Source organism: Numida meleagris, chromosome 5 (assembly GCF_002078875.1).
Source record: "Numida meleagris isolate 19003 breed g44 Domestic line chromosome 5, NumMel1.0, whole genome shotgun sequence".
Classification (NCBI taxonomy): domain Eukaryota; kingdom Metazoa; phylum Chordata; class Aves; order Galliformes; family Numididae; genus Numida; species Numida meleagris.
Window position 1 is genome coordinate 58,644,458 of NC_034413.1, and position 20,155 is coordinate 58,664,612.

General features: G+C 39.4%; 1 protein-coding gene across 48 annotated transcripts in view; it reads left to right on the forward strand.

The window, feature by feature from the left end:
• Window positions 1–20,155, forward strand: part of LOC110399220 — a 585,449-nt gene that overhangs the window by 509,506 nt on the left and 55,788 nt on the right. For all 48 annotated transcript variants that reach the window (XR_002438981.1, XR_002438982.1, XR_002438989.1 and 45 more), the window contains one exon: window positions 9,785–9,906. The gene's annotated coding sequence lies outside the window, so the exon portion shown is untranslated. The remainder of the gene's footprint in view (window positions 1–9,784; window positions 9,907–20,155) is intronic.

Genomic DNA, 20,155 nt, shown 5'->3' on the forward strand with positions numbered 1-20,155 from the left:
CAAATGAGTGAACAACATACTGCAGTAAAAAAGAAACAGGGATGGGAAATTCTTGTCAGATGAGGCTGCTGAAAAAAAATCCAACACTGATCTATTGACATTTTTATGTCTCCTATCAAATGTCATTGTAAATTGAAAGAGGAATGTCTGAGGAAAAAAAAAAAGCAGCACCAATTTCTATATAACCTGATGAATGTACTTCCATTGTTTCCAGGAAATCATATTAAAAAGGTCATCGCTCTATGTATGAAAATACCATGGCAGTTGTTCTATTGCTCTATCAATTTAGAATAAGCACTTGAATGTCATCAAAGAGAAGTAGCTGATATTCTGTAATTAAAAGTAGATTTTGGTTTACAGTGGGGAAGAGGATAAGAATGAATCCTTCTATACTGCTGATATAGACATGCAACTTATTCAAGAATAAAATAAACTCTCTGAAAGATGAAGGTAAAATATGATTAAATTAAAATATCTGGGGTATGAAAATGTGTATGTGAAAGGAACTGAAAAATTCCCTCTTCTTTGCTATTCTGCAAGTAACTCCTTTGGGTAAAACCCGTGCCATAGCAACAGATAAAACCTTTATGAGGTGCAAAGTTTCGCTAAGAAAATGAAGGTTTTCTATTCCAGTTCAGTTGATGCCTTGAAATGAAATTAAGTCTGGTGTAAGTATTTAGTGAATTATCATCATTTTAAAGATGCATGTTTTAAGAGTATAACAGCAAAGAGTCTGGAGTGCTTTTAGAGAATAAAGTATACACAAACACTGCATCTTACTGCTAGAGATGAAAAGAGAGATCAGAACACAAGCGAACAGTGGCTTCATTTACCTTTCAGTCTGCCCACCATTCTGCCACTTCTTCCATTCTTCTCCAATTTGATATCTGCTTTGCCATCTTTTTCTTTAGCTTCTCCATGATGTCTTTTATGTCCCTCTGTGTTTTTCACATTTTTTTATGAGTAGAAGGAAGCACAGGGATAGCTCTTGGCCTTAAGGTGTGACTTCTCTTCCTTCTTTTGCTGGCCCCATTCTTTGCTTTTTATTTCTCTATTTTTCGTATGGTAAAAACAGAGATCCAGATGTCCCCTCTTTCCTTGTCACTGATTTTATTTTTCAGTTACTAACAGCACCCTGTGGCATCTACTCTTTCAATACACTTTTGCTTCCATTCAAGGGGAGACTCACAGTGATTTTTTTGGAGGATTATGAGCTATAGCATTTTCTCAATAGTGCCTCCATAGATAGACTGAAATTGAAATTTTTTCATGTAGAGCATATAGAGGCTCCTAAGAGCCGAGCAACATAGGTATTTGTTATGTCATCGTCCTCTTCACTGAAGGACTCTGGCTCTTCACGAGAGACAGGCAACTATCTCAGAGGATTAGGGTGAGTCACAAGAGGATCCTCTGATTGTCTGACAGCTCTGTGAGTTTCCTGGCACTTGTACTCTTGGAATTTAGTCTGTGTCAATTATATCTGGAAATGGAACACATCATCCAGTACTCCAAAGCACTTTCTGGTTTTATCTTGCCCTTTTGTCTTCACCTTCAGGAACATGAGAGTTCAGGTTGTGAATGGTAAATACCAATGCTGCAAATTGCTGAATGCGTAAACAAATGCCCCCTCCCCTTCCTGTGTTTCCTTTCCTGGGCTGTGTAGTTATTTCTCCTCTTTCACTCCTTTTTTATTCCCCTTTGTGTGAGGAATTTGTCATGACGTTGTGGAACTGGGACTGCAAGATTATAATGACAGTGTGTGAAATGGAAACCTCTGTCTATCACTTTGCAATCAGCACTCTGCAACACTTTCCTGGCTTCTATCTAGTCTCTGAGTTATGCTTTTATCAGATGGCTTGCTTTTATTTTTATTTTTTTTCTTCAACTCAGTCCTCCAGTGCTTTTTGAAAGCTGAGCTGCCTCTCTTGACTCTGCCTCAAACACAAATGCTCAAGGTCTCACAAGTGTGGAATTAAAGAATGCATTGAAATGAGGCTCAGAAGTCAGGCTTGTGTTCTTGCCCTGTGTCTGCAGAGCAGGTTTTGTTCCACTTTCATGGGATGAAGGAGCCTTCCTGTTCACTGTCTGTGAGACAAATGAACTGTGGGAGAACAGAGCAAAGCAGCAGTGCTTGGGTATCAAGGAATCCTCCTACTCCTCAGCATTGTCCTGTGACTGAGGTGAGCCTGCAGCGCGGTTCTGTGGCTGAACTGGTTTGCGGGGTACTTAACCTGATATATGAACTATCACAGCATAGGAAGATGAGGCCATCTAAAAGTGATATGAAACTAAAAAAATATGTAAAATAAAAGGCCAAAACAGGAGTTTCTCAAGATTCCAGCCACTCCAGCTCAAGACATTTCTTCTTTGCAAGTGCTAAAATATGCTGTATTTTACACCCTCCTTTCTGAAAACCTTGGGGTGTTTCATATTTTCTAGGATAATTCTGGTATTAAAGTACCTACCCTATTGCTCGTGGCACTTTTTTCCGGGAGAGGAAACAGAAAGGAAAGTGAGAGTAAAATCAATTAAGTGGGGGGAAAAAATAATCTCTTTCTTTAGAAAGCCATTTTTAAAATTAATTCTCACATGAATTATTTTTGTCTGACTAGCTTATAATAGCAGGATGGTATTAAAAGCAAGGATGGTGTTTCCTGGTTCTTACTATCCTGTTGGCTCAGTGCAGGCAAATAAAGCATGTTGCTTACTCTTCTTATATGCACATGGCCACCTTCCACTTTCAGGGATGTGCATTTCTTTTGTCTGACACTTTTGTGTATTAATTTATATTGTTATCTGTATTAATAACAATGTTTGTATTAATAATTGATTATTTCCCTGAGCAATTACAGTGGCTCTGTACTCTGCATATAAGGCTTAAACAACTGAATGTTTCATTCAGTTGACCCTCGCACTTCATAAAATCAGCTGTAAGTTTGGTCCTTACTGCAGATGGGTAAATACCCTGGTTCTTTTTCTTTCATTTCCATTCAGAAACAAATAGGAGAAGGAGAAAATAAAGTTTACTGTAGATAAAATCACAGAGACTTTAAATTTCCTGAATGTGTCATTTTTTAGGCTGCCTGGTGAAAGGAATGTGCACCATAGTGCTTTTCTCTCAACCTCTCCTTGCCCGCGTATGGAGGACACCCTGCATGTCTTCCCTCTGCAGCAGAGAATTTGATTTATCTCCTCTATGCAGGTACATAGGTAGCTGACCCCCATCTTTCCATTTCTCACTGAAGGTCAAAGCCCTGAAAAAGGGCCTTGTCTTCCTCCTTCCTGTAGGCAGATCCTAGAAAAGAGGGAAGAAAAATACAGAATCTGCAGGTGTGCATTCAGTGAAAATGTCAAGGCTATTCAAAAGCTTATTCTCTTTAGCAATTAGTGGCCATGCATGTCAAACAAAGAATCCACAACTTAATCTTCTGCCTTTCTTAGCATTGCAGGTTATGTCTTCGAAGGCTTAGGAAACAAAGCACCCATTACAAAAACGTGGCCCAAAATGTGTTCAAGCGAGACATCTCTTAAAATATAAAGCCTGTTAGGAAATCCAGCTCACTTGTGGGTGAGAAAGATAGACTCTTAAAGTTCAACCTCCAGATTTCTGCTGTTGCTATTTTCAAATTCGTCAAGGTGATTTACAAATCACTTGTGCAAGGGAACAACTCTCATGTTCTTTTCAAAAAGGATAAACCCGATCATGGAGAGGTGAACTGGGCACAGAGCGGCCATTCCTGGGCTCATTGCACTGGGTCTCCTATGGGGTTTGGGCTTGGGTGCTTTGACCCTATAGAGAGCCAACCATTGCCAAGGTCTGTCCCTGGCTAGGATAGGTCCTTTTGAGGCATCAGGATCTGAACCCGGGTCTCCTAATTGTCTACTTTTATTTCTGTTTTCCCCTACATGCATCCTCTAAGGCTCTATCAAACATGGAAGTAGTAATCCCTCACAGACAAAAGAATAGAATAGAATCATAGAATCATTTGAGTGGAAAGGGACTCTTAAAGGCCGTCTGATCTAACACCCCTGCAATGAACAGAGACATCTACATCAGGGTGCTCAGAGCCTGGTTCAACCTTACCTTGAATATCTCCAGAAATGTGCAGCCAAAGGCAACATTTCCTATGGCACTTGCCCTTCTGTGCAGCACACTTAACATTGCTTGAGAAATATTTTCAGTTTACTCAGTTATCTAAAGGTACAGTATATCTCTTTGAGTAATACCTGTGAGTCCATCCTTTTTTATGCCACTGAAGTACAGCTAACTGTAACACTTTGGATTTTGGCATTTGTTTCTCAGCAAGAGGAGAACTGAAGCTCCTGGATTTATATATTTATTTAATTTTCTCTAAGCAATGATTTATTAAGAGTGATGATTTAATACTCTCTGTTCCAGATAAATTCTTTGGTAGAGTCAGAGAATGAAGAGTTCAGCCAAAAAAAAAAAAAAAAAAAACCACAGAAAACCCCATTACCCAAGGCGTCTGTGCTTCATTTCAGGTACCTCTGTTTGTGTCTCACCCTAAGGTTTGCTAATACCCATGGGTAGGCTAAAATAAGGAGTCTAATTGTTCTTCTTCCACTGCCTGGTCAGACCTTTGGGTATGTTTTGTTTGGTTTTGTTTGCTGTTGCTCCTCATTTTTCAATATTGTTCAGAAGAAAAGACAGAGTTTATTTAGTCTCTTAGAAAAAAAAATCCCTCAACACTGACAGAACCTGCTGGCTTGTGCCAGGTCTCTACCAGCTTGAAAATCAAATTAAGCACAGAATTGTTACAGGCAGTGTTTGCTGTCAACAACCTGAGGAAAAAAAAAAAAGAAAAGAAAAGAAAAGAAAAAAAGAAACAACACAAAAAAACAACCCCACACCAAATCTCTGTAAGTGCTGCACTTCCCAATCCATTTGCAGCTCCCAGGTCCAGCTCTGGTGTTCCCTTTTGCCAGGTGGCTGGGTCTGAAACAAGGCTGCAAAGCAGTGTTTTAAAAAGTCATTTGAAAGGGAGCAGGGAGATTGCATGCCAGCTGGAAAGCATGACAGCAAGAAATATCTGAACTTTGTCAGTGATGAGGAAACTTCTCCAGATTCACTCCAAGGTTGCGCTCACTGAGGTGAAGGAAGGGAGTTTCATCTCAGCACTTCTCTGACCTTCCCAGTCAGTACAGTCCTGCTGGCATTTGCATGGAAGCTACCCTAGTTGTGGCCACACTCTTTGAATGTATGTGAAAATGTAGTGTGTCAGATTAAAAAAGGAAAGAATAAATCCTCCTAGCACAGTTTCTAACTGCGCTTACAAGCAAATGTCTAGAGCAGCTGAAGAACAGTACAAGCATGTGTGGCACTTCCCCAGTGATTTCCATAATGCTGGCTCTTTTAAGCTCAGAGATTCTGTTATCTGCATGTGGTTTCTACATATTTATAATTGCTAGTGTATTATGATCTGTTTTGAATTTATCCAATCTGCTATTTAAAGTATGTTAACAACTACAACATGTTCTAGAAGTCCTCTACACCCTGAGTGGCCACAAATCTCTCTTTGCGTTTGTTTTGAACTTTGCATCTAGTAGCTTCATGTAGTATACTCTAATTTTGACATTGGTGAAGGGTTGAACAACTAGTTCCCATTTTCTCCTTGCTCCTCCTGTTTCTATGGTTTTTCTTCATTCTAAGAATTTTCTGTGCATTTCTGTTTACTAAACACTGTTACTCTTTTCTGAATATTTTCTAGTTCTAATATGTCTTTGGTGCTACAAGTTAGGAAAGCCTGTTATGCTGCACAACTCGTGTTCCTAGGTCTGTAGCATCACCTGTACTTTCCATAGGGTCATTTCAGCCTAATCTGTCCCCTTCTGTAGTCTACATTCTCACATATAACAGCACTGCGGCTCACAAGATATGTGCTTGTTCTGCCTTTGTGAGATGAAGGGAACTGCAAACTCTTTGCTGACCTGGTAAATCCTCTCTTGGTGTCCTCTGGAGTAAAATTCTGTCATCACTGTCAAGTGACAGTTGGGCTAGAAATCTGAGCCAATCCGTGGAGCCTCCTTTATATGTAGTTCGTGTACCTGTTTTGTTGGTCTGTCCATGTCCCTGTTGCAGTTTGCATAGACTTTACCATTTCAGTCGTGTCTGAGCCTCATGCACAGGTTTGTGGCATGTTGCTGTGGCAGTTGTGTGGCTGTCAACATTAAAGCTTGAGGCCAGCAGGCAGCAGCAGGTAAACTTGCAATTGTTGTTTTAAAGACTTTTCATTTTTTTCCTTCCTCAATATGACTAAGCTGAGTTGTCACATTAGATTGCTTTTGTTTCACATCCAAACTGTAAGTGTAATCTTGCGAATGTATGGTTACTAGATCCCAGCAGGAATGCAATGCAGACATTGTGAATCAGCTCAGATCTTGGCTTTTCATCTTGTTTAGGGAGAAAGGAAAAGAAACAGAACCAAAAAAAAAAAAAAAAAAAAAGTACGTATAAAAAGGATGACGTTCTGAAGAGAAATATTTGTAAAATTTCATCTTGCCTTCTTAAAATTTATTGGACAAGGTTTCTAGCTAATCAGAGGAGGTAAAGAAAGGAAACTTTTAAACATGGACAAATTTGATGTCACACTCTCAACAGTCTGCTTCATTTCATTGTGTCATATTGAACAGAAAGCATTTGTTTTTTTCTCTGCATTCATTTCAGTACAGTGGGTGACTGTGATAGTACTTAATGCCTGGCAGGGAATTTTCTTGAGGGCTTTCCAATGCCTCTTCTGCGTAGACACCAAAACCAGTTGAAAGTAAGGCTAGAATAGTTAGAAATGAGCTGAAGGTAAGGAAATATTTCTAGGGAGAATGTTCATAAGGCTATGGAAGAATATTGAATTTTATGCTGTGGGTTGCTTAAAATTTGACAATACAATATATCAATTGGAACACAAACTTGTGTTGGACTTGAGGGGTAGATTAAACACTCTGGATGGCTTTGGAGATGAGATTTGCAAAAGTAGTTAATCTAGTCTTTCTGTTAATGTGGTAATGACATTCATTCAGCTTTCAGCGCTTTCAGCACACATTGAATAGCCCAGGTATTATCCATGGTTTTATAAGCTGGATATTCAGTTCTTTATAAAAATAAAGTAATCTGCATCTCAAAGACAATTTTTCCTGAAATTAAATGTATTTACAGGTTACAGGTTTGTTTGTTTTTGCTTTGTTTTATTTTAGAATTTTAAAACCCTTCAAGGAATCTCATGCTTTTCAAAGAATCACAGAATCACCTAGATAGAAAATAGAAAAAAGACTGACACTCTCCTTACTGCAACCTCCTTTCAGGTAGCTGTTTGGAGTGATGGTGTCCCCTCAGCGTCTCCTCCTCCAGACTAAACAACCCCGCTATACATTGCTCAAAAGTCTTGTTTTCTAGTCCACTCACTGTCTTTGCTACTCTTCTTTGCACAGCACCATGATCATTGCTGAACCTCTTCTAGGGTCCTTAAGGGGACTCTTATGTGATTGACCTTCAAAGTAAGATTCTCCTAATAAATCCATCGCTCCTAATTTGCTGTATCCCTGCCTTGTTATATTTAGCTCTTTTTGCAAATGGGAGGACAGAAAATAGCTTACTTTAGAAACATATCTATTTGATCAGCTTTGGAAAGAGGAAACAAAAGCTTACAAACCTTCATTTGATTTTCTTTGAATAGATGGGAACCATAAGCACCAGTCTGTGCTGGATACAGGCACAGCCACATGTAATAGAGGTCTGAAGTAAAATGCACATTACAGTGCTTTCTAGCCCTAGGAGGCATTACCACCCTATAAGTGGATCTCAATATTTCCATGTTTCTGAATGCTTTTCATAGAATCATACAGTTCTTTGGTTGAAAGGGACCTCAAAGGCCATCCACTTCCAACTCCTGCTTGAAAGCTGTTAACAGGTCTCCTCTGCAGCTTCTCCAAGCTAAACAAGCCAAACTCTTTCAACCTTTCTTCATAAGAGAGATACTCCAGCCTTCTGATCATCTTCTTGACCCTCCTCTGGACCTGGTCCAACAGCTCCACATCCTTCTTGTGCTGAGGGCCCCAGGCCTGGATGCAGTACTCCAGATGGGGCCTTGTGAGGGCAGACTAGAGGGGGACAATCCCCTCTCTCTCCTTGCTGGCTAACCCTCTTTTGATGCAGCCCAGAATGCTGTTGGCCTTATGGGCTGCTTTTCTTTTGAATGGAAACACTGAAAAATTTCCTGCATTTTTTCCCCTTAGGTCTACTCCCCGTTGTCACAGATCTAACTAAAAAGCATCAGAGTACAGTCTGATGGAGCTGAAATAAGATATATGTGGTTCTTTAGACAGTTAGCAGGTCATTGAGAAATAGCAAAAAACAATAATCAACTGAAATAGGTGAAGTACATGATTACTGCAGCCCCAGGAATAACACTTTTCACCTTTTAAACTGCCCATTAACAAGGGTTGAGCGCAAAACTGCAAACATTCATCTCAATGTTACATTTTTTTCCACCACACTACCACACTCACTAAAATGATTATTTTTTCTTTCCAGGTTGCCCCTGGAGAGGGGGAGACTTTTAAGTCTGAAGACTTAAAAGAATACTGAGATAGTAATCATTGGTTCACACTGTTTCCCTTCCAGCAACTTGCTGTAAGCAAGAACAACAGAAAAAAAAATAAATATACAAGACAGAAAGAAACAGAGCCTGAGGAGAGACCATTCATATTGTCGTTTAGATGAACTATGCAGCTATCTCTCTTGACACACCTATTCCACAAATATGTTTCTTCTCAACCTGGTATTCATTTTCTGTCCTTCACTGCATTAGTGATTCCTTCCTCCCCCCCGCGCCCCCCTCCTACTCTGCCTATAGTCTGAACCACTTGCTTATTTTTTGGCTAAATTAGCCAGGTTGTTCGTATTGCTGTCCCACAGGTGACCTAGCAGCTCAAACTAATAACACATATTTCTTTGTCAACATGTTACTCTCCAAGCTTGTTGAAGGCATTTTGTATGTCCAAATTGCAGTGAAGTATTTTGGGGATAATAATACAGAAGTGGAATTAATGCCTTTTGGAGCTTTCCTTCCTTGCAAGATTGGGCTGGCCTAGATAAATGGCTTTCTCACATAGCTTATTTTGGCTTTCTTTTGTTTCAAAACCCCTGAATTTAACAATGTTGTTTTTCTCCAGAACTCTTCATAGAATTTTTATGTTTGTTTCATTCAGTTTGTTCTCATACAGCAGGATCTGTGAGCACTGTTTCTAACTAAAAATAGAATAAATTGAGACATTCAGATATCTTGAAGGTGTGATTGGTTTCATTTACATTGCAAAGTACCTGGGACCGCGATTTATGTATTTGTGGAGTTCCTGACATAATTAGGTTTCTTGAGTAGGATGAGGAATCTGCTCTGAGATCCTGACACATGATTGAGGCAACATTCCTAGTAAAGCTAAAATAATTCTACAAAGAAGGTGGAATTATTTTTGGATCTCCCTTGTTTATCTGATCATGAAATTTGTAGGAACATTTTACATTCAGGTCTGACAAATTTGATTGAAAGTATACAGTAGAGTCAAATGGTACCAAGGAGGACAGGCTCATAAATGACAGATAAACACAGGAGATCTCTGTACCTTAAGAAACCAGGATAGAGAAGAAAGGGTGAAGAACAGTTATTAAGAATCTATTAGCATGGATAAAGATGCAAGCTGTTGTGAATCACAGCGTACTGTCAGAGTCCATTCATTCCTCAGTAAAACATTAATGATACTGATTTTGTTCAAGCAATGTCTACAGGTCTTAAGAAATGAAGATCTAGTTTTTCCTTCGTGTGAGACTCCGTGGCTTACAGGAGGAGAAAGTCCACGTCCTACAGATGATGGGATATGAGAAAGCAACAGAAAAGGGTAAGAGAAAATCAATTTACCTTATTCTTAACACAGAATTTAGAAAATTTAGACATATTTTAATTACTCCCAGATCCTCACACACTCTTAGGTTTCCAAGGTCTGCAGTCTTCCTTGGTATTTAGGTACTTCAATCCCTGTTTTGGGTGTGGGTCATGCATGTACCTTCTGTGTAGCTGAGATCTGGATGGGACTGTACTAACTTTCATTATACTGCATCATGAAGAACAGCCTAATTTCTGGGCACACATGAAGTAGGGATGTTTTTACTATGCTGTGTCTCACTCGATTTTGATTGCTTTGTTTTTGTAATGTTGCTGTTGGACACGACTCAAGATTTTATTTGGTTTTAACACACACACACTAGGTCATGCAAAAAAAAAAAAAAGAGCTTGAAGTTCCATCATGAACGATTATCACGGTGGGTGATAAAACAGAAATTAGCCTTTACAGTTACAGCCCAGTGTTGTAGAAAGGATTCTGGTTTGTTTTGCCAAGGGTTTCCACTAATAGTTCAAGCTGCTTATTCAGTTCCTCTTCTAGATGAGGTACATATGGACATGTTAGCTCAAATGCTGTGCCTTACTCCCAGGCTACTCTTAACCCCATTGTGCATATGGTGGCTCCAGTTCAGTGTGGGAGCGTCCCAGCAGTGAGACCAGTCTGCGTGCTGGCTTGATCCTGTCTAGCAGTGGTTGTACAACTCGCTCAGTTGTGTCCAGCAGTGTGGGTACAGCTGGCCAAATACACTGGCTCTGCAAACTCAAACTCTACTAAAGGCATCATAGATGGAGCCGTTTGGTTCCCCAACACCATGGCCATCAGCAAAAAGTGATGGATATTTCCAAATTTCCTCACAGAACATGCTTTATTTATTTACCCTGGGAGGAGGGGGGGGCGGGGAAGAGAGATCCAGAAATCAACAGAAAGGCAGGCAATGTTAATATTTTTTAAAATGAGCATAAACTATGTATAAATACATTTAAAATAGAAATTGACCGGTGGTTTCTGAGCCTTAGAATGACAAAAGACTAGAACTCCCTCTAAACAGTTCAACAGAGTTTAAAAGATCTAGTTTGTTTTAAGAGAACACGGATCCCTTTTCAAAAGTAATCTGTCTGAATAGTTTATTAATTTCTTTTTTTTTAACTAAAGAACACAACTTATTTCACGGGGAACACTGTGAGAAAAAAATGAACAGATGTGGGATCCTAAAATAGCTGCTAACTACTAAGTAGCCCAGAGGCGTTCGACTATGAACGCTGGCAATATCTCAGTGTGTAGGATGTAGCACGTCTGGTCTTCAGGCCATTCTGGAGTTTATCCTACTCTATCCTTTCAAATTAGCCAGATTCCAGCAAAACATTACACAATGTATGTGAGCCAGAATAGAGAACAGGAAGAAGGAAGTAATTTCTTTTCACACTCAAATGGTGGATTCGTGTAGGTAAAATGAGCTACAGTATTTGAAATGTCAAAATCATTAATATAGCTTTGCATGTGATTGGGTGCTAATTTGTATTTATCACTGTGGCAAAAAGTGTGGCAAGAAGCAGGTGACAGGTTTTCAGCAAAATCTCTACTCGAACAATTTGTTAATGCTAAAAGCATTTAGAATATGTCTAAGAGATGAAAAGGATTTTCTGATCAACTGAAACAAGTGTGAGAGTTAACCATCTTCACATGTTTACTTCTTGGATAAATATACAAAACCCCAAAGCAGTTAGTTATAATATACTGCAAACCTTTTCCGGAGTTAGATTCTGGGATGCAAAAGTCTTTTGAAATGCTTAAGGCTAATATCTTCCTACCAAACACAAAGCACTTATGCTTGGTTTCAGAAATCTCTACCAGCAGTTGAGTGTCTTCCCTTCTTAGCCAGTAAAGCTGCACCTTTGGGTCCGTATCAAATGGCCTGAGGAAAATGGGGAAAAAAAAAAAGAGCTAGAAAAGAAGAATTTGTAATAGGTGTAAGGTGATATAATTCCAAAACAAACTTCAATTACAACCTTACTCATCGTCTCCACAGTGATTATCTAGAATAGGAAATTCTGACATTCCCTATTCTAATCCAAGGAAATAGCCCAAGTGCCAAGGTACATTTTCCTAATGTGCTGATTTTTGGTGGCAACTTGCAGTGGTGGTGCCAGCCATCTCTTGATGGATGCTCCAGAAAGTAGAAATAGAACCAAGCTGACTCACTTGAGTGTTTATCTGACATGAAATTTTCATTTCATCAGGCACGGCATCAGTACCTTGAATTTTATGCATTTGGCCTTCTGCTGCTGTAAACTGCTATGTGAGCTCTAAAGCAAACAAATGCACATTTTTCTTGTGTCAGTGTTTTTCTTTATTCCCATACCACGATAATTCTTGGCGAGGTCATGCAATGGGCTCTTTTGCCTGCAAGCAGCTGCTTCAGAGCTGATTGTAGAGAGCTCCAGAATCTCATATTTTGGCACAGATTCTTGTTTATCTCAACAACAGGAAAGGAAGAGTTACAGAAAAACTAGTTATTTTTCTTCTTTATTCTTCCTAGCAATACTTAATATGTCTATGTGCTCATGTATAAGTGTGCAAGAATGAACATATATTGTCTTGTGACTGGTATAAATTAGGCACATATTGAGCTATCTTTCTTTTCCTAATACTTCTTTTATAAGAATAGATTGCTGTTTACTGCCTGACTTCTCTGACCTCAAGAGAGAGCTGCAGAATTTTTTTGAGTCTTTATTATTATTGTTCTTGTAATTGTAGATTTGTTCATCTCTAGGAGGTATTGGGAGTACTTTGTAGAGATTATTGTTTATTGCTCCTGTGTTTAGGGAAAAGAAAGAAGTGCTCATGATACTTATATCTTTATATTAACACCTGAGTATGTCAAGATTTTAAAAAAAAAGCAAAACATAAGCTATATTTGCAATTCTCTTCTAAATACACTTCATGGCTGAGTACAGTATTTTGTCTCATGCTGAAATGTTTCCTAGTAGTTGCATTTGATGCTTACTTCAGTTATGACTTAATCATCAAAATTCATATATTTTCCCAGTGATAAAATCAGGATGTTAGTATAGCTGGACTGATCTGAATTTAGTTAATTTGCCTCTTCTGTTCTCTTTGGTTTGTTCTTTTGAAATGAACTGATGTGTGAAGAACCCAAATGTTTATTGAAGTTCTATCAGATACGAGACCTTGTCCCTCTGAATAAGTACTCCAAAGCTATGACTGTGACCCAAAACAAGTCTTAAAATTAGCCTTCATATTTTCCTAAAAAAGTGCTAACAGTGTAACTGCAAATTATATTTTAAAATACTGTATTTTTCCCTTATTCTGAAAGACATTGAAACATCTTGGTTTTACGCTACTGATTGACAGGTCCACTTTTACTCAGTGGCAACTGCATTGTTGCTAGAATCATAGTATCTTTAAGGTTGGAAAGACCACTAAGATCATCTAGTCCAATCATCAACCCGTCATCACCATGCCCACTAAAACATGTCCCTCAGTGCCACATCCACACGTTTCAAAACTAGTAATATTAGGAGTAGTATTAACAATATATTAGTATATTAGTATCAGAAATATACTAGTAGTATTATGAATATGTTCTTAATATATCCTTAATATTCTTGAGAACCTGGCTCCATGAGAGAGCCAGGGAAAGCTCTCTTATGATTCTATGAATCGATGATTACATTCAGTGGCAAAAGGAATTTCAAATATGCTCAGAAGTGGTATTTAGGGCCAGCAGATTAATGGTGTATATTTTTTCAGCCTTTTTTTTTTCAGAGCTCGGCTGCACTTTGTGTTGTTGTGCTCTCCATAGCAAGTTTTCAAGCTGATCCCCTAAAGTCCTGAGGATGACCCCCCAAAAAACTTGCTTTCATTTATATTGGATTTGAAACTAGAAAGCTATTATTTTGGGGTTGTAGATTTGTTGTTGTTCACAGTTTTAGTTGTTTTTTTTTATTTTGTGAAATGTAGCTGTAGTAGTATTTCACATACCTAGTGATTCTGCGGTCCTTCGAAGTTTACTATAGCTAGAGGAATGGATAAGTGATGAGGCAGCTTCCCTGTTGTCAAACTGCAGTACAGACTTCCAAAGTGAGCCTGGTGCTGCTTTCTTTCCTGTCTCCATTGATTTGTGAATCCATACTTGTCAGAAAGTGTGATTTTGTTCTTGTTTCTCACACTTCCCCCAAGCTAACTGTGACTGTTATTGTGTTTTGGATTTGGTTTCAGGTTCCAGCTGAGTCTTATACCTTTGATATAGAGTGTGAATTTGAAAAAGAAAAAAAAAAAAAGAGAATAAAGAAAAAAAGGATGAGGAGGCAAAAGTGGGTTATAATGTATAGAAACCCTTTGTGTTTGATTTGAGGTGGTTTTCCCTCCTGGTCTACGGGATAAGTCATTCTTAAATGAAGTCTTTTGACCCCACAGTAACCGTTACAGTTATGCTCCTCATTTCGTGAGCAGGGATTGAAAGGTGAAGGTTTAGGAGTGTTCAGCTGTTCTGTAACAACTCATTGTAGATCTTCACTCTCATGTTACTACACGCTAGGCTTTACCCTTGGTTCTCCACACCCTAGTATCTGTTGTTACTACGAGGAAATAAAGGAAGGAAGGGGAAGTAGGTGAAATCTGGAATTGACAAACACTTCCTCTGTTTGCTGTCTCCATTCCTCAATAAATATGAAGAATGTTATGGAAAAATAAGCTTGGACAAGGCATGGAATCAGAAGGAGATCAGGGTCTACATTTGGGGTGATGCATTATTATGGGCAAAACTACCAATGAAACAAACTGGAGAATAGTCAGACGTGGGACTGTAAAAAGACCTTAAAGCTGATCTTCATTATTTTTATATTGTGTTTAGATAGCGTTTTATAAATTGTGCTTATGTAGTGCATTATACCTGGAATTCCTGAACTTAATTCAGATACCCAAGCATGATTGTGGGAAATAAAGAAATTCTGATCTGCTTTCTTGATGTGACACAATTTGCTAGCTGTCCCTACTTTGCCTAAGTCTAAAATTGAAAAAGTCTATCTTCTTAGAAACAATGTGATGATGATTTGTTTCACACACTCTCTGAAGATGAAGTATCATTTTGAATCCATTCCTTCTTGCAGTTACTCTGTGATGATAAGATATCACTGTACCTTTGAAGTAAAGGCAAAACATGAAAAAAATAGTTGGTTCTTTGGCATTGATGAGTTAACCTGGATTTTTGTATCTCAAGCTATTCAGATGCAAGAGATCACAATAAACTGCTGCTTCTTACACGGCTCTTTCGAAAGGTTAATCATCAAACTTTAGTTTGGGACTATATAATGTACTTCCCAACTCCATAAGTATTACCATAAATGTGGTAGGTGATAAAAAGAGATGTTTTTCATATTTTGAAAGGTTGAGTTCATATAATTATTCATGATTGAGTAAATAGTTTTTTTATTCCAGGGCACTAACAGCACTATAAATACTCACTTTAAAGCTTCTGGATCTCATCTAACATCCATTAAAGTTGATGGAAAGGTATATCTTGAGATCCATGTTCTTTGGATTATATTCTTTACCTCAGATGACTGTAATTCACCTTCCCTCAGTCATTTGGGACACTATTTTCAAAACAGCCTCAAAAGAATGAAGTATAAGAGCGGATAGTGTTTAGTCAAACATTATCTGTCCCCTTCTCCTTCCCCTCCAGTAACGAAATGGAAGAATTTTGCAAATTACTTTGCACGTTGCCCTGTTTGCCACATCTATTAATGAATTAGAAAACAGATCTTCATGAAGTCCTCATGAATTTACTGATGGTAAACTGCTATTGAAGAAGTAGATATAGAAGAGGTTCCTACTTGTTTTCTTTTTTCTCTAACATTATGTACCTACTTGTGTCTTCTGAGTTCAAGAAGTCAGCTGGATAAAGCCACTTTCTGAATTTCACCTCATATTGACTGCAATACACACAGTTAGAATAATAAGATAAGGAGCGCTGACACTGGCAGTACTCTACAGTCTTTACTTAGAAAGATTGTGTATTTTCTATAATTGAGCATTTTGAAGAAGAGTTCAGAGAGATATTCACCAGAAAGGAGGCCACTTTTATTGAGATCACGCAGAGAAGAGAGCAAGCTGAGGTCCTCTTCCTAAAGGGGATTATTTCTGGAATTGATTCCAAAAGTAGCTTGAGGCAAAATAACAACAGTTCTATAACCCAAGACCATTCTGATGTGCAAGTTGATGTTATATTTGCTGGTATGAGTTCCAGCACTTGTGAATTATTTGCTGGCAGCCATTCTTTTGGAATAACATTGCAAGGAGTTGTTCCACAGACCATAACTAATGGCACTGAACATCAGTCACTATGCATGATATCTGCTCCACTGCATCACAAGGGATACAGGGAGGAACCCAGCAGAGAAAGTCCCTCCTATCAGTTGGAAAATTCTTTCAGTAGGCTTTGCATGAGTCTTGTTGTACATCTCTTAAGATACAGTGAGCAATAATACGTGGGCACCCAGAGAGCTGCCAATTTCCCATGTCATGCAACTGGGTAGAAGCAGGGTCTGGATGGAACCTCAGTTCTTCCTTCTGCTCGTGTTGTGTCCAGAACAGTAAAGTCAGCACTGACATAGGACTTAGTTATGTCAGGGAAGACCTCCTGCAGGTGGGTTCACTGAAAGAAAAGTGAACTTTAGCTTGGTCATGTCTTTGCGCTGGGGGTTGTACATCCCTGCTCACTCCTTTGTTTGTGCCATACTGCACAGTGCTCTAAATAACATGTAAAATCAATCATATGCATATATATGCCTGCATATGTATGCATGCATATGTATTGTATGTATATACATACCTATCTATAAAAATATGCATGCATATTTGTGTGTGTCTGTGTATACACTGTGTATGGTAAGTGAAGCCACAGTAAAGAAATGTCTAAGCCAAGCAAACAGTAAGTAAAGATGGTGTTAGTTTTGGACAGTGCTTTTCTGGCAGGAAAAGTCCTATATATCATTCTGCCGCTGGCTTGTGGCCTGAAGTTGGCAGCATCTCTGAATAAGTCCACTGCAGAATATTGTCTCCCAGAGATAAAAGTTGAGTGTCTATTTCTGTAAAAGAATTTTGTCTCTCTGAGCACAGATTCAGGACACAGCTGCATTTAAGTGTACCTTGTTATAGCATTTCTTAGATCATACCAGAGAGACTTATGACCTTCATAAAGCTGAGAAGGACAAACATTGCTGCTTTAAAAGCTTTTAGGAACTGATCATTTTTCATGCCCACTTGTCTGTGGCAGTTATAGTAAATTTGCTATTCTCTGCATGGCTCCAAGATAAACTTTCCCTTATTACAGAACCACAACAAAAATACTGTAATAATATATGATTCTGACTTCAGATGCAGCTATATTTCTTTGGTTCATTTCAAGTTAATTTAGTAGTAGTGACTTCACAAAAGTGGTTCCTCTCCCTTTAAAAGATGACATCAAGAGGTTCATAGAAAGGAAATTGTTTTTAATCTACATCCTTTTTAGAACCAGATGTCCCTAGAACTAATATATATATATGTTTATATATTTGCTACACTAGGAAGTTCTCTTACCATGATCCAGGGTCCTTTTTGCTATGTGTATTTACTAAGAGACATGTCCTTGCCCAAAGACCTGCAATCTCAAATGGCATATGATTGCTATTGTTTTAAAAATAATTATAATGATAATATTATTATTAATGTACTAAGGAGTGTAGTGCTCCCCAACCTTAGAATATATTAAGCCCAAAATGAATAAACAAACAAAAAGCCTTGATACCTAGAAACAGCAATTCTGTTGATGGATCTGCACCCTCCTGAGTTGCCTGCTATAGAAACAGAATCAGTGCTCTTCAGACACCAAATATCTTACTTTGTAAACGGAAAATGACACAAAATAGACACAGATTCCATGGGAACTAAGGTAAATTAATGGTAAATTCCCCTGAAAGTTTGTCCATTGAGGGCAGCAGAGATCAATTTGATCCTCATAGAATCATAGAATGGTTTGAGTTGGAAGGGACCTTTAAGATCATCTAGTTCCAACCCCCTGCTATAGGCAGGGACACCTTCCTCTAGACCAGGTTGCTCAAAGTCTCATCTCCTTCCAGGAAGAGGGCATCCACTGGGTAACCTGTTCCAGTGTCTCACCACCCTCACAGTAATGAATTTTTTCCTGATATCTAGTCTAAATGTTACCCTCTTCCAGTTTAACAGTTGCTTAACAGTTCTGCAAAACAAATAATAAACACTTTCCTGTAAGTGTCCATCAGTAGAAATAAATAGTTAAGCTGTCCTTAGCTTCACTCTTCTCTTCCTTTCCAGTATTTTCCTCAGTGTTTTCCCTTTTTATGAATGGCTAAGAAGAATACGCCAGGGAAAAGCACAAGCTTAAGCTGCAGTAATTCCAGGTTGTTTGTTTTGAGATGATCTCACTTGTTTGTTTGTTGCTGTAGCAATAGGACAAGATTTTTTTTCTCTAGATGGCACTTCCAAGGAATTCTGGCTTCAAGTCTATGAGGCATTGCTTGCCCACGTTTCCAAAAATGGCTCTGTTTCATTTGAGATTAATAGATGAAATAGATTGGAGGTGGAAAATGGGCAAAATATCTTCCTGTGGGAATTTTCACTGATCTTGGTCAAAAGCAGTAATATTTGTATTTATTGATGTTAACCAATAACACAACTGAAAAAATATTCTCCCTCTGGAGTATAATTCTATATAACACTTAAAACCAAATTAACATAGGCATAGAGCTACAGAAAGCAAGACATTTTCTACTAATTTTGATAGCAGTTATTATTAGGACCTACGTAACCAAGATTTGTTAACATTATGAGACAGTACAGTGTGGTAAAAGAGAGAAGAAATGGGAGAAGAAATAAAGTTTGCGGTATATTTTTAAAAAATCTCCAACTCACGGGAGAAAAAAAAACCAAAAAACTCACCACCATGACCACCACCACTAAAAACCTGATCTCATTAGATTTATCATTAGATTTATCACATGGGGAATTACAGGCCTGTCAGCCTGACCTTGGTGCCAGGGAAGGTTATGGAGCAGATTGTCTTGAGGGAGATCATGCGGCATTTGCGGGACAACCGGGGAATCAGGCCCAGCCAGCATGAGTTTGTAAACGGCAGGTCTTGCTTGACCAACCTGATCTCCTTCTATGATCGAGTGACCTGCCTGGTGGATGAGGGAAAGGCTGTTGATGTGGTCTACCTAGAGTTCAGCAAAGCCTTCGATACTGTCTCCCACAGTATTCTCCCGGAGAAGCTGGCAGCTCATGGCTTGGACAGGTGCACTCTGTGCTGGGTAAGGAGCTGACTGGAGGGCCGAGCCCAGAGAGTGGTGGTGAATGGAGTTAAATCCAGCTGGCGACCGGTCACAAGTGGTGTTCCCCAGGGGTTGGTGCTGGGGCCTGTCCTCTTCAATATCTTTATTGATGACCTGGATGAGGGCATTGAGAGCACCCTTAGTAAGCTTGGAGACGACACCAAGCTGGCAGGAAGTGTCGATCTGCCTGGGGGTAGGAAGGGCCTACAGAGAGATCTGGACAGGCTGGATCTCTGGGCTGAAGCCAACGGGATGAGGTTCAACAAGACCAAGCGCCGGGTCCTGCACTTCGGCCACAACAACCCTAGGCAACACTACATGCTTGGGGCAGAGTGGCTGGAAGACTGTGTAGAGGAAACAGACCTGGGGGTGTTGGTCGATGCTCGGCTGAGCATGAGCCAGCAGTGTGCCCAGGTGTCCAAGAAGGCCAATGGTATCCTGGCTTGTATCAGAAATAGTGTTGCCAGTAGGAGTAGGGAAGTCATTGTCCCTCTGTACTCAGCCCTGGTGAGGCCACACCTCAAGTACTGTGTCCAGTTTTGGGCCCCTCACTGCAAGAAAGACATTGAGGCCCTGGAGCGTGTTCAGAGGAGGGCGACGAAGCTGGTGAGGGATCTGGAGCACAGGCCTTATGAGGAGCGGCTGAGGGAGCTGGGATTGTTCAGTCTGGAGAAGAGGAGGCTGAAGGGAGACCTTATCGCTCTCTATAACTACCTGAGGGGAGGTTGTAGTGAGCTGGGGGTCGGCCTCTTCTCTCTTGTAACTAGTGACAGGACAAGGGGGAATGGCCTCAAGTTGCACCAGGGGAGATTTAGACTGGACATTAGGAAATACTACTTTTCTGAAAGAGTGGTCAGGCGCTGGAATGGGCTGCC